The sequence below is a fragment of the Tursiops truncatus genome, chromosome 14, assembly GCF_011762595.2.
Source record: "Tursiops truncatus isolate mTurTru1 chromosome 14, mTurTru1.mat.Y, whole genome shotgun sequence".
Classification (NCBI taxonomy): domain Eukaryota; kingdom Metazoa; phylum Chordata; class Mammalia; order Artiodactyla; family Delphinidae; genus Tursiops; species Tursiops truncatus.
In genome coordinates, this window is record NC_047047.1 from 47389638 (window position 1) to 47402153 (window position 12516).

The window sequence follows — 12516 nt, forward strand, 5'->3', positions numbered from 1 at the left end:
CCATTAGCAGAGCTGGGTAGAGAAATAGGTCTTACGATTCTTGCTCCAGACTCTTCTGCATTATAGCTCCTTCTACCGGCTTCCATCTTATTATTGATTCCTTCCTAACTTCGTGGAACCAGTGAGCACTGCAGGTATCTAAGATGTCATAGTTCTGTTTGATAACACCTGGCTTGTGTCTGACTAATCAATGAGATAAAATTGCCTCAGAGCAAAGAAGGAGCTAAGCTTATCTTATGCAACAGTACATTTTCATGGTATTTAAATACACTCTAATCTATTATGTGCATGGCAGACCTGGCAGACTGTAACTAAATTGAAGTGGTTTTTAGATCCTCCAGGTCAACTCTATATAAACTTATGAAAGTCTACTTAAAGCAGGTGTTAAGGCACAGTAAAATTATCATGAAAAAATTTTTTTCTTAAGCTTGTAGCTTACTTTCAAATTTCAGACTCTTCTCTCCACTCTTCCTGTTTCTTAAGCACTTTCCAAATGACCATTTTGGACCTTCTTGATTGCATTGCAGAAGCCAAGGTCATGATTTCTGAGAGTTAATCTCATAATCACTTGAGTAACTCAAGCCTGTGACATAGTATATCTGACCCCATTCATCAGAATTTCTATTGTTCCAGTAGCATACTAAAACCCATGTATCTAGCATGTGTGTCAACCTAGTATCACACCATTTGAAGGACAGACCCAAGAGCTAAATTCTCAAATGCCTGAGCATATTGGATCCTTGCAACACCCTGATTTAATTTACCTATAAATTCCTTCTTAGGTAGTCATGTTATCCTATAAACATCAAGTGTTAACATCAGAAGAAGATATAGCAGCATATATCATAGTGGTTAGAAAAAAAAACAAAACACCTAATGACACAAGTGAGGAAACTAAGGCATAGTTAGATTAAGTGACTTTCCCCAATTTGTTATTACTATTATTTGCAAAGATGTCTCTAATAAGTTGGGTATCCTTGATACACCCAATACGATCTTCAGTTTACCAAAATAATAACCATGTTGGTAGAAGCAAGTGCAACATTACTCAGTACTTCTTTCCCCTAATTTTCATTTAAAGATAAACTTAGAATGGGAAAAGGCATTTTCCCATTGCCAGTTTTTTAAATGTCACAATCTTTCATGTCATTTTTCTCCTCTTTTATTCTTACCAGAACTTTAATGATCATATGATTCCACAAGCATCTCCCAAATTAACCTTGAGTTTCTTGTCTGTCGTCATCTAACAGAAAAGTTTATCACGAGCTGTTGGAAAAAGGTCACAGTTCAGTTATTCCTCTAGAAACTTTACTTCTAAGTTGAGCTGTGAGCTTTTGCAGGGCCCATAAAACATGTCTTTCACATTTATTACTATCCCTTGCCACAGAAAGCAAATCCTAGTATTTTCACTTAGAAATTCCACACACACCCTTACTTTTAGTCTCCTATCATAACCAAACTCTACAGATTATACTATATCCATCACTGCAAGGATGTAACTGTAATTAAGTAATAGAATTCTAATTAAGCAATTATGTGTGTTCTTATCATTTTCAGAAAAAAAAAGTAGTTCACGTCAGGATTTTTTTTTTTAAGCTTTTCAACTACCTGCTGTATTTAAGCAGTTCTTTCTTCTTGCTTTTGGAGTCAGGTACCTCTCTTCTAATTATTATTTTTGTTCCTCATTTAATCTAAAACTCTGTCTAGGCAATTTGCAATATTAATTTCTCATATAAGCAATCAGTCTGCTTTCCTACATTTGATTTTGCATCCCCCAATTTCTGATATGCCTTTCCGCTCTCCTTCAATTAGGTTTATAGTTATTGAGATGACTAAAATCCACTCTACCGACTGACAAAACAATTATTCACCCTTTCCACCCTGTTTAAAATGCATTAAATTTCTATCCACAACTGGAATTACAGTGCATTTTCTGGCTTCTTATAGAAAACATCAAACCATTTCTGATGATTTCCTTTTCATCAAGCGCAACTGCCTCAACCCCAATTAGCACGACAGATTTCTCAATCATGTATTCCTCCTCTGATGAAGAAATTATGACTTGGTTTCTGGGATGTTGACTCACACAACTTTCACTGAAGCATATTTGCTCTGAATTACTTCTCTTTCTCATTTCTCCTTATCTTAAAATTCCTCTTTCATGCAACACCCAACCCCTCATGTTTTTGGAAAAGCATCACCAAGTATATTTGCTTTATTACACCATAATTTTTAAGTCAAGTGTTTTTTTTTTTTTTAGTATTTTGTACTTAGCATTGTGGGAGTACTCACAAGCTTTCCCCCGAAATAGCTTACCATCAAACTGGGAGGTCAGATGTCAAAAGGTAAACATATTTGTTTATTTCTTCAGTGTTTAGTGATCACCTTCTAAAGCCTCATTTTATTTGGAGCCATTTGATTTATCAATTTTTATAAGGTCTGAATCCGGCCTCTTAGTGAGCTTGTAATCTAAGAGTAAGGTGGTTTATTGTATGGGCCTTAGAGGAATACCGCCTAGGACTTGGTTTTTGTCTGACCTTGTGCAAGTAAGTCACATTCTGTCCCTCTGTTTCCTCATTACCTCATTTATAAAGTAGAGCTATAAAAGTATCTCATGAGGTATTTGTGAGGTTTAAATGAGATACTTAATATACCTTTAGGAGAATTAAGGATTAGAGCTGATAAGCATGACTATGGCTGGCACTGAGATATTTTACACATACTGTTTAATCTTCATAATAAACAAGTAGGGTGATCATTATTCTCTGTGATTTCTTTTTCCCTCTAAGGAGATGGCTCAGGAAAGCTAAGTAATTTGTCTGAGGTTTCATCCTATTAGTACATTGAACAAAGTTTCAAAATAATTCAGTCTGATTCTATAACCTGTTTCAGGGCAACAGCAGGGAGAGAGTTGAATAAAGGTAGAAAAAATAAGTTCTGTTTTAAACTCATTCATTTATTTGTTCAAGAAATTGACATGGAGGAGGTACTGAAGCTTTGGAAATGGACATGCTCATTGAGAAAAGTAATGAGGGGAGCCAGGAGGAGACTCATTCATTTTTTTTATTCTAAAAAGTATGTACTGAACACTGAGCTGCATTCCCAGTGTGTGCTGGCTGCTAGACAACAAACAAGAAAATCTATTTTGTCCCTAAAAAATCTGCAGAGAGATTCCTCTGCTGCTATGGAACGCAGGACAGATGCTCAAGAGAAAGATTAGGAGCCAGTCACACAGAGGAGGTATAGAAGATTTGGGAATGTACATGCCCATCGGAGAAGGTAACTAGAAGAGAGGCAGGGAGAGAATGGAACCCCTGAACCTCGAGAAGTACCTATGTTAAGAAATAAGGGCAGGGAGAGAAGACAGGGAAGAGGTCAGAAGGGAAGGGAAGGGATGTACCCCAGAGTCTAGGGCAGGAACCTAATGACAGGTAAGATCACAGGAGGGGACAGCTTGATAGGGGGCCTTATGGCTGGAGAGGAGGAGGTAGATGCTTGAAAGTAGACACTTGGGCCGCTACAGCATATCAGAGACACCAAGCCTGCTGACACGTCAGTCAAAGTTTTAAGGGATTGTGATGTGGCTAGAGGATTATTCTCATTTGAGGCAACTAGGACAAAGACCCAGATCAAGCCTAGGACAGAACCATGACCCTCCCAAGACAGGCTCCACCATCTGACTTTGCTTATTTAGAATCAAGTCCTAGGAATTTTTTTCCATAGGCCTCTTAAAGACTGAGGAGCAAGCTAGCAGGACCCTTCTTCCAGACAGACTAGGGCAATCCCTACTGCAATGTCCCGTGTAGGGTGGGGCCCCTGCAGGCTTCTGAACCAGATGGGCAGATGGGTCCCTCCTCCCAGGGAGAGCCGGCAAAGTTCACCATCTGTTTTGCCAGATACAAATCTTTCTCTTTGTAAGTTTGACCTGGCCGAGCCATTTCTTCTAGTAGTTGGCGATGAAATTTTTGTGAACTACACAGCATTCCAGTTCAGGCACAATGGAAGAGTGGAGAGAGTTAAGGATCTAGAGTTAGACAAATCGGCACTCCAATCCTGGGTCCAGCATTTCTGACGAATTGTACAACCTCTTTGTATGTGAGTTTTTTGTATAATGAGAGAGGATAACAAAGGGTTATTTTGACAATTTAAAATGGCGTATATCAACCTAGAAGCACAAAGAGAGGATGCTCCCCAAAACAGAAGCATTTTAAATAGTATGGCATATATTATGAAAAACAGTAAGTTATTGTAAAAGACATGGGAGATCTGAGAAAGGACAAGGATCTGAGAAAAGGTGATAGAGGCAACTCTGAAAGAGCAATGGTCCCAAGAACTCAGATAGCAAGAGGTTAAGGAAAAAGTGGATAGTGAAGAGATAGAAGAGGTCTTTTTTTTTTTTTTTTTTTTTTTTGAGGAAAGTTGGCAATGGTCAGAAGGAGAGATAGACTATTTGGACTATGGATGGAAGAAGTCTAATGCTGAAGGGAAATTTCTGACTCCTGATCATAACTATGAAATCAAAACAAATGTGGAAATCAGTTCTAATCTAGCTGGGAATACAGATGCTTTTGAAAAATTAGTTTTCTTATAGGAAACCACTTATGGAGTTTTAGGGGTACGTTAAGAGAGAGAAATTGAAAATGCTGGAAAGATAATAGCTTCTATAGCATGTTGTTTATTCTTCCTTTATAGCCTTTATTTATTTTTGCATTGTTTCAGCTCTTGGGCCTCATTTTGTTCATGCCATAGCAGGCTGAAGGGGAACTATTAAGAAATGCAGTTAATAACAGCGATGGACATTAAAATGATGCTGGACTCTAAGCCCTCACTTGAAAAAATAGCTGGGATGCCTACCCCTCAACTCCTTCCTCCCTATGGCAGAATTCCAAGTGATGTGCATTCTCTGAGACAGCCTTTCCAACCTTCCTGGGACCACCATGGGTGCTATTCTTTGATCTGCTTCCATTAATCTTACATTTGTCTGCCAGGGAAAACTATTCATACTCATAGTCTCAGATGTTGACCCTGACACCCTTGCTAAGGTGCTTCCCTCACTTGGAACAGGGGTGGGGGTGAGGAGTTGGCCAGGAGCAGGGCGAGGTGCACCTCTTTTCTTACTCTGGCACATAAATCATAGTCAAAGAATTTGGAACATGCCCCACTCCCTACAAAAAAAAAAAAAAAGCAAGAGAGAGCAAGAGAGAGGAAGTAGTACAGAGAACAACTGAGTAACCTTCAGAGCATCTCTTATATCTCAAAACAATTAATTAGAGACCATATTCTTTCCTGCTTTCAAAACTCAGAACATATTTTCTGTCAAATCAGATCACAGTCTAAGAAAATGTTCCTTTTTCTTGGTTGAATGTCTTAAACTCAGCACACTAGGGTCTCACCATCATTTCCAAAGCCGTCTTTATATTTTATTCAAGATGCCCACTACAACCTCATAAAAATATACACCCAATGCTCGATCTCCCCAGCATACCAGAATTTCCAACCTGGATGTGCAACTTGGACCCAAATCGGATGCTTCATTATTGTTTCTCTTGGTTCCTTCTGAGCAGAGGTCTTCTCTTGTTCATTAGAGTATCCCTCCTAGTGCCTGGAGAGTGGCTTGGACATAGGCACAAAATACAGGTTGGCTGAATAAATGAGCAAATAAATTGGTATAGAGCATCACAGAGGGGTCAGCCCTAAACAGTATGAGAGTCTTCTCTAATGTTGAGGCAGGATGGAAGGAAGAAGGGAGATGAGGACCCTATGGTGAAAGACGGAGAAAAGGGAAAACGAGAACCCCCCCAAGTTTAGCACCCTTTTTTAGGATTCAGGTAGTGCCAGACGGAATGGAATCAAGGACGAAAACATAAACATAAATAATTGCTTCAATGATTAAGTAAGCACGCAGCCCATTTATACCATTCCCGTGGGTCTTTAGGAAGAGACATTCCTCAGCCCATTTTCTCCAGTCCTTGCTCTGTCTTAGAAGGCTTTATTTTTTGGCTTAATGATTCTCTTTTAGCATAACACACACTACCATGTCTAATACAGTTGTCAGAAGGTCTTTCTCCATGTTTCATGATCTGGAGCAAATGGTTCCCTCTATGGCCCACCCGCACTGATGCTTACAGGTGTTGAATGTTGCCAGATAGTTCTATTTCTTTCAGGACAAGGAAATTTATAGACATATGAATAAAGTTTCAGTTTGCATAGATATGACCATATGTCCTGATCTACCTTGTTATCAAATATGAAATACAAAACTAAGGAATTTTAAACATACTTTTATAAGTTCAAGTATACCTTATCAGTTTGGAAATATTTTTAGCTGTAATGCATAACAATTATATTATTGTCTCAGATTGCTAATTTTAAAGAAATGTGTCACTATTTATTAGTTTCCTTTTCACAATTTTCCCCTTTTTAAAAATATCTTTTCATAGGTTTCATAGGCTGGGATGCCAAGGGTATTGTTGTCATACAACTTCAAGTGTATGATAATATCTATTTTCCTTTAAGGTTTCTAATATGTGCCATCCAACAGCATGTTTTCAACATCATAGATGTATTGGATATAAGAACAACTATCACTTGCCACATAAAACACCTCTGTAATCTCTAAAACATGGCCAAACATGTAGATGTTACTAAAGAAGTCAAGGGAAATTTGGTTACTTTCCCCTTTGCAAACAACAAATAAAATTACATTGTACAATTAATACACAAAATCTATTCTGTTAGAACCACCAACCACAGTGATCAGATCTACTCCAAAAATATGATGCTATATTTGGGTCTATTTGATTCATAAATCGTTTTCCTTTCTACTGTCTAAATCTTATTTTATGAGTCATGGTTTAAAAATGGATAGTATTAAAGACAAAAGTTGAATGTCTTACTATATTTTTAATTTAAAATTTTTTTCATTTTAACAGTTTTTAATGAAAGTTGTATATACGATTATCTCTGCATCTTCTCACTGTTTCTCCCTCATATTTGCCCTTTTCCTCTCCTACTTGGCAGGATTTGGCTTTAGGCTCAAGGATCTTTTTTTGGTCTTTGTCCAGTTTAGTGACAACCACCTTGCTGGGGTGAATGCGTGCGCGCTCAGTTGTGCCATTAGCCTTCTCCCGCTGCTGTTGCTCAGCGTAGATGACATATTTCTTTCTGGAAACCTGGACTACTTTGCTAATTTGCTGCCCTTTGTAGCACCCTCACACAACTTGAACTTCATCCTTTCGGATGGGCATGAATGGAACATTGTCCTTCTGCCTCAGCTCTTTGGAAAGAGAAGACATAATCTTCCTGCGAATGTGGGAAGCGCGTTGACATGCCTTTTACGGTTCTTGCCTCAGTCAGAAATCACAAAGGGATTGAATTTCATTTTGGCCGCTGGCGCTTCAGTGATCTTCCTGTATTTTTTATACAGCACAGTTTGTCTAATAGAGAAGCTATGGGAGAAAGGTATATACTTGGAAAGTCCATGTTCTTTAAGTACATGTATACAAGTTTCCATTGATACCAGGTGACGTAGGCCCCATGGGTTCGTGTCCAATCCATTTGTCAGTGTGGAAGAACTGAGCTAGAGCTGGGCTGATTGGGATGAAGAAAATATTCTCTGCATATCTTTTGTGCATTCGCTTAAAATGGATCCCCTTAGGTATCTCACGTAGCAAATACTCACCTAATTATGCTTTAGTTTATAAGGCTCAGGAAGTAACACTTGATCAAAAACCCATGGCTCAGGCTTCCCTGGTGGTGCAGTGGTTGGGAGTCCACTTGCTGATGCAGGGGACACGGGTTCGTGCCCCGGTCTGGGAGGATCCCACGTGCCGCGGAGCGGCTGGGCCCGTGAGCCATGGCCGCTGAGTCTATGCGTCAGGAGCCTGTGCTCCGAGGCGGGAGAGGCCACAGCAGTGAGAGGCCCGCGTACCGCAAAACAAACAAACAAACAAAAAAAAACATGGCAATGTTCAAATAAACAGCACAAACAATCTGATCTTAGATAATTTCATTTTGAAATGACTGAGGGCAGGGCATTGAGGGAGAGCTGGAGGAAAACAATGTGCTCTATTTGGACCAGGCCAGGGGCTTTTTAAGACTGGCAAGTCTTGATCACTACACTGATTTTGGCCCATTAGGCTGGGATGCCTTCCCCAGGAACGGCTGGGATGTGCCCCAGGAACGTGCTCTGTTTCCCCATCTTCATGAGAAGCTTCCTGATGCTGGTGTTTTGGTGCAATTTTGTCCTCTGCACTTAGATGACGTTTTTTTTCCAGACTTCTTTCTCTAAATTCCTCTGTGATCATGTACACACCACACACACATGTTTCTCGCTATGAGCATCCTTTACACTGAACTAAGTTCCTGTTTAAAAAAAAAAGCATCCAAAAGGTCAAGCTTGACACAACAGATTACACGGTCTTAGAGGCGGACAGTCTGTGCTCTGAAACCTGTGGCCCTCTCTATCCTGGTTACCGAGAGAACCTGGACGAGTCCTGGAAGTCTTCTTGCTCTTTGCTCCCTGAACCGAGAGCAAGCTCTGCTTCCAAAGTCACCTCTCCTGATTCCGTTGACACCACAAGCTCAGAAAACCCTCCTGTGCTGTCATTTTTAGAACGTCTGTTACATCTCACAGAGGCTCTCTGGGCTCACGTACTTGCTACCCAAGCGCATGAAGAAGATGACCCACTACCCTCTTTCTTCTGGGGTGTGTACACCGTAGGCAGGTGGCAGTTTACATGCTGTCGTTTTAGGCCTGTTTATGTGTTTCTAGTGTCATTTGCCCTTGCCCTTGAAAACTCTGGAAATTGACTGCCGGAGTCTCAAATCTGGCTTTAATACTTAGTGATTGTGTAACTTGAATGAGTTTCTTTATTTCATCTGTAAAATAGAGGTAATAGGAGTAATTGTTGTAGCCAGCAGGCAGGGCTTATGTTAAGGAGATGCTGCATTCAAAATGTTTAGCACAGGGAGTGGTCCATGATAAGTGGTCACTAAGCTATAGATGTTATTCTTATCCCCTCCTTTATTATGTGTTCTTGGACCTTCAGGGGCAAGGTTGGAAAGGATTTGAGGCCTGCTTAACCAAGGTCAAAATTTGGATCCAGCAAAATAACTGTCTGAGATACACACAAAGGGTTTTAGAAACCTCAGACATGTTGTAATTCTGTGGGAATGTAGCTTAATAGCCAAGGGAAGGAAGCCAAGCCTGAATCTTCGCTGAAGGGCACTTGACTCGTGTTTAACAGGCAAACTGGGGCATGCTTCCAGGCTCAGCTTTGGGGCATCTGCTGAGGGATGAGAAAGATGCTGTCTCCCACCTAGCAGACTCGCTCCTCCCCAGCACAGCACTGAGCCCTCGCTGACGTCAGCCCCCTTGGGAAGAGCTGTGAATGCAGGACAGAATCATAATAGCAAGGAAAGGAACTGGAAAAAGATTCAGAGAAACATCAAGGAGCAAGGAAATCACAGGCATCGTGATAATTAAAATTAGATAACCCAGAACTTCCCCAGACCTACATTTCTTACGTCACTGTCATCTTTTGTCCTACTTTCCCCTTTCTGTAGATCATAATCTGTCTTTCCTTAAAGATCTGAGTCAAACATGTATATATGGAAGAGCTTTCCTTGAGTGTCCTGTTTATAAAAAGAGAGAACTTCAGACTCTTTATACTGAATAGCCCTTCCTACCTTATGTAGCTATTTTTTCCCTTTATCCATTCATCAAACATTTATTAATGTGGTGACTTTAGACAAGAAATCAAGCTTAGCGCTGGGGATAAAATGTTGAACGACTTCAGTCTCTGTCCTCAAAGTGCTGCCTCTATACTATCTCCCCACCAGATTGTTGGATGAACCCCTAAAGCGCCGTGGACCCTTTCTTTGCTTCTTTTCAGCACATTGATCACTACTAGCCTTTGCACATATTTTGTCAGCCGTTATGTCAAAACTGTTCACCAAAAACAGAGACCTCTATGGAAGAAACCATGTTTGGTACAGAACACCCTCGATTCAGGACAGGAAATCAGAATATTTAGAGTATAGTGGGCTAATGCCAGTTGTCCAGGAGAATGCCATATAATGTCCCATGTTCTCATGGATTAGGGATGTAAAAGTGTTCAGATCATGGGAAAAGCTATGTATACTAACAGAATACTCTGGATTGTTTCATAGATACAACGGCATCACAGAAAGTAGTTCACAGGCAATGTTATAAAGAACCAGCATTTCATGGAGCTATATGAAACAGTGCATGTATTGTACAAGCACATTTTGTAACCATAGCACTGTAAAATTCTATCTTTGTGAATAGTAAATACAATCTTGATAAAATCTCCAATTGAGAATTTATCTAATGGTTCTGATTTAAAACTACATGTGAATAACTGATTTTTAGAATTAATTGAAAATGCTTTGGAAACATTCCACACTTACAAGGGCCTTTGAAGTTTGTAAAGTTTTAAAATTTATTTTATTATACTCAATACTTGAGCAGCAATGAACCTTACATAGTAATTGGCATATAACAGGTGCTGCATAAACATATCTATTCACTAGAGTATCTGTTCATTCACATTTGTGAAGAATCTGCTATATTCCAGGTACTGTTGGATGTGACAGGGTATAAAGCAGAATGGTTTCTGACTTCCCATGGAGTTTACAGTCTAATGGGTGAGAGAGACATATGCCTAGAGAACCAGCAGTAGTTAGACACCTGTCTATTTTCAGAACAGATAGGATGAATTTCTGATTAATCTGAGAAAATTAAGAGAAAATAAGTGAATGCAGAAAAACCAGTAAATAGCTGAGAACATGCTAGAATGGAGATATGGTATCTGAACCATGGCACATAGTATGGTAAGGAATATGTGAAGGGGAACAAGGTAGACGGCAAGCACCCCAGGGTCGTACATCTCCTGCATGCTCACATTTTTATACGGATTATACTCATTCTACACACTGCCATTAAAATATATGGTTTTATGAGGTACAGATTCTTTGAGTCCTTTTTGTGAAAGACCCAATACCACAGTTATTATTTGAGTTTAGCAATGCTATTTTTTATTATTCAGCATTGATCAATAAGGCTCTAATTCTATTTTTTTCACAATACTGCATAGTGGAACATGAGGAACACGTGAAGAGCGGCTTCCTCACTTATAAGGTTAGCCTTTTGGTTTTCAAAAAACGCCTATTGAATTCTGGATGTCATTTCTCAAGTTGTAGCTTTGCTAGAGCATGGTCTAGCATCAGCAGAACTGGATTTATGGCCTGGATGTGAGATGTGGGGAAACAGTTTACTGTGATATGCCCCAGCTTCCAGCAGGTTTGTTTGTAGGGATTTTGCTTACAGGTAAAATGCCTCATCTTTACTGAGTGCCAAGAACATAGTAGGCACTCAAAAAAAAAAAAAAAAAAAAAAAAAAGAAAAGATAACTCTACCAGAATAATCATTATAATACTTTATTTCATTTACATTTATTTAATACTATCTTACCATGGTTGACACTGTTAACTTGGAAAAGAACATTCACATATTATCACAACTGATTCTCACAAGACTTTCCCAAACCTCAGTTTTATCTACCACATTCATAATTGTACCATATTTATATATTACCTATATTATCACTTAATATTTTCCATTTAAACTTAATTTACTTTTGAAATTAATCTCATCTTAAAGTAATATTATCCATAAAATTACAACTTTAATATGCTAGTTATTACTTTTTCCTTCCAAGTACACATCCAAATAAATATAACCTGGAAATCAAATACAGTTCTTGAACCACCTAACAGCATCCACCACATCACCAGGGGTATGAGTCCCAATTTTCAAAATTACAGGGCAACTTTGTGAAATAGGTGCAACAAGGATTTTTATGTTCATTTCTCTAGTGAGACACTTGAGGCTCAGAGAAGTTAAGAAGGTTTTTATAGTAAAACACAGTCTGTACAGCCAGATATGGAGAGATGGTGTCTCGCCTGAGGTCAGGGATCTGGATGAAGACAAATCTGGCATTGGAACCCAGCTTGCACACCTCCCTGTTGTAAATTCTTTCTAGCTACTCTCTCTTTTTGGAAGTTCTTTCTCCTAATAGAGAACAGAAGCAATATGGTGGTACCACATGCAAGTATAATAATGACAGTCATGAATATTTGATTTATCTAGCATAAGCTAAGAACCCAATGTGTATTTTCATAAAGCTAGTTACAATAACAGGTGATTTATATTAAAATAAATATATATTAAAATAAAATAATAGTACATTATTAAAAACATTTTATTACATATCTACCTATACCTCTAAATTCCCAAATCGTTTTCAGTAACTGTTGGGACATTCACTTCTGTGTATCCGAAACCCTTCTGATTAGGGAAAGGGTAGCAAAACAGATATACACACTCTCACTTTCACTGGAATGCAAAAGAATTTGAGGTTAAAGCAAAACGACTTTTAGTAGAGGCATGCTATGGGGCTGCTAAGTAAGATTTCTTAGATATGTCCTTTG

At 39.0% G+C, this 12516-nt stretch overlaps 1 protein-coding gene and 1 pseudogene across 1 annotated transcript in view; one reads left to right on the top strand and one right to left on the bottom strand.

The window, feature by feature from the left end:
- NRXN1 (neurexin 1) overlaps positions 1–12516 on the top strand; it is a 689266-nt gene that overhangs the window by 19090 nt on the left and 657660 nt on the right. The gene's annotated exons all lie outside the window — the stretch shown is intronic.
- Positions 6936–7381, bottom strand: LOC109551093 (large ribosomal subunit protein uL24-like; annotated as a pseudogene).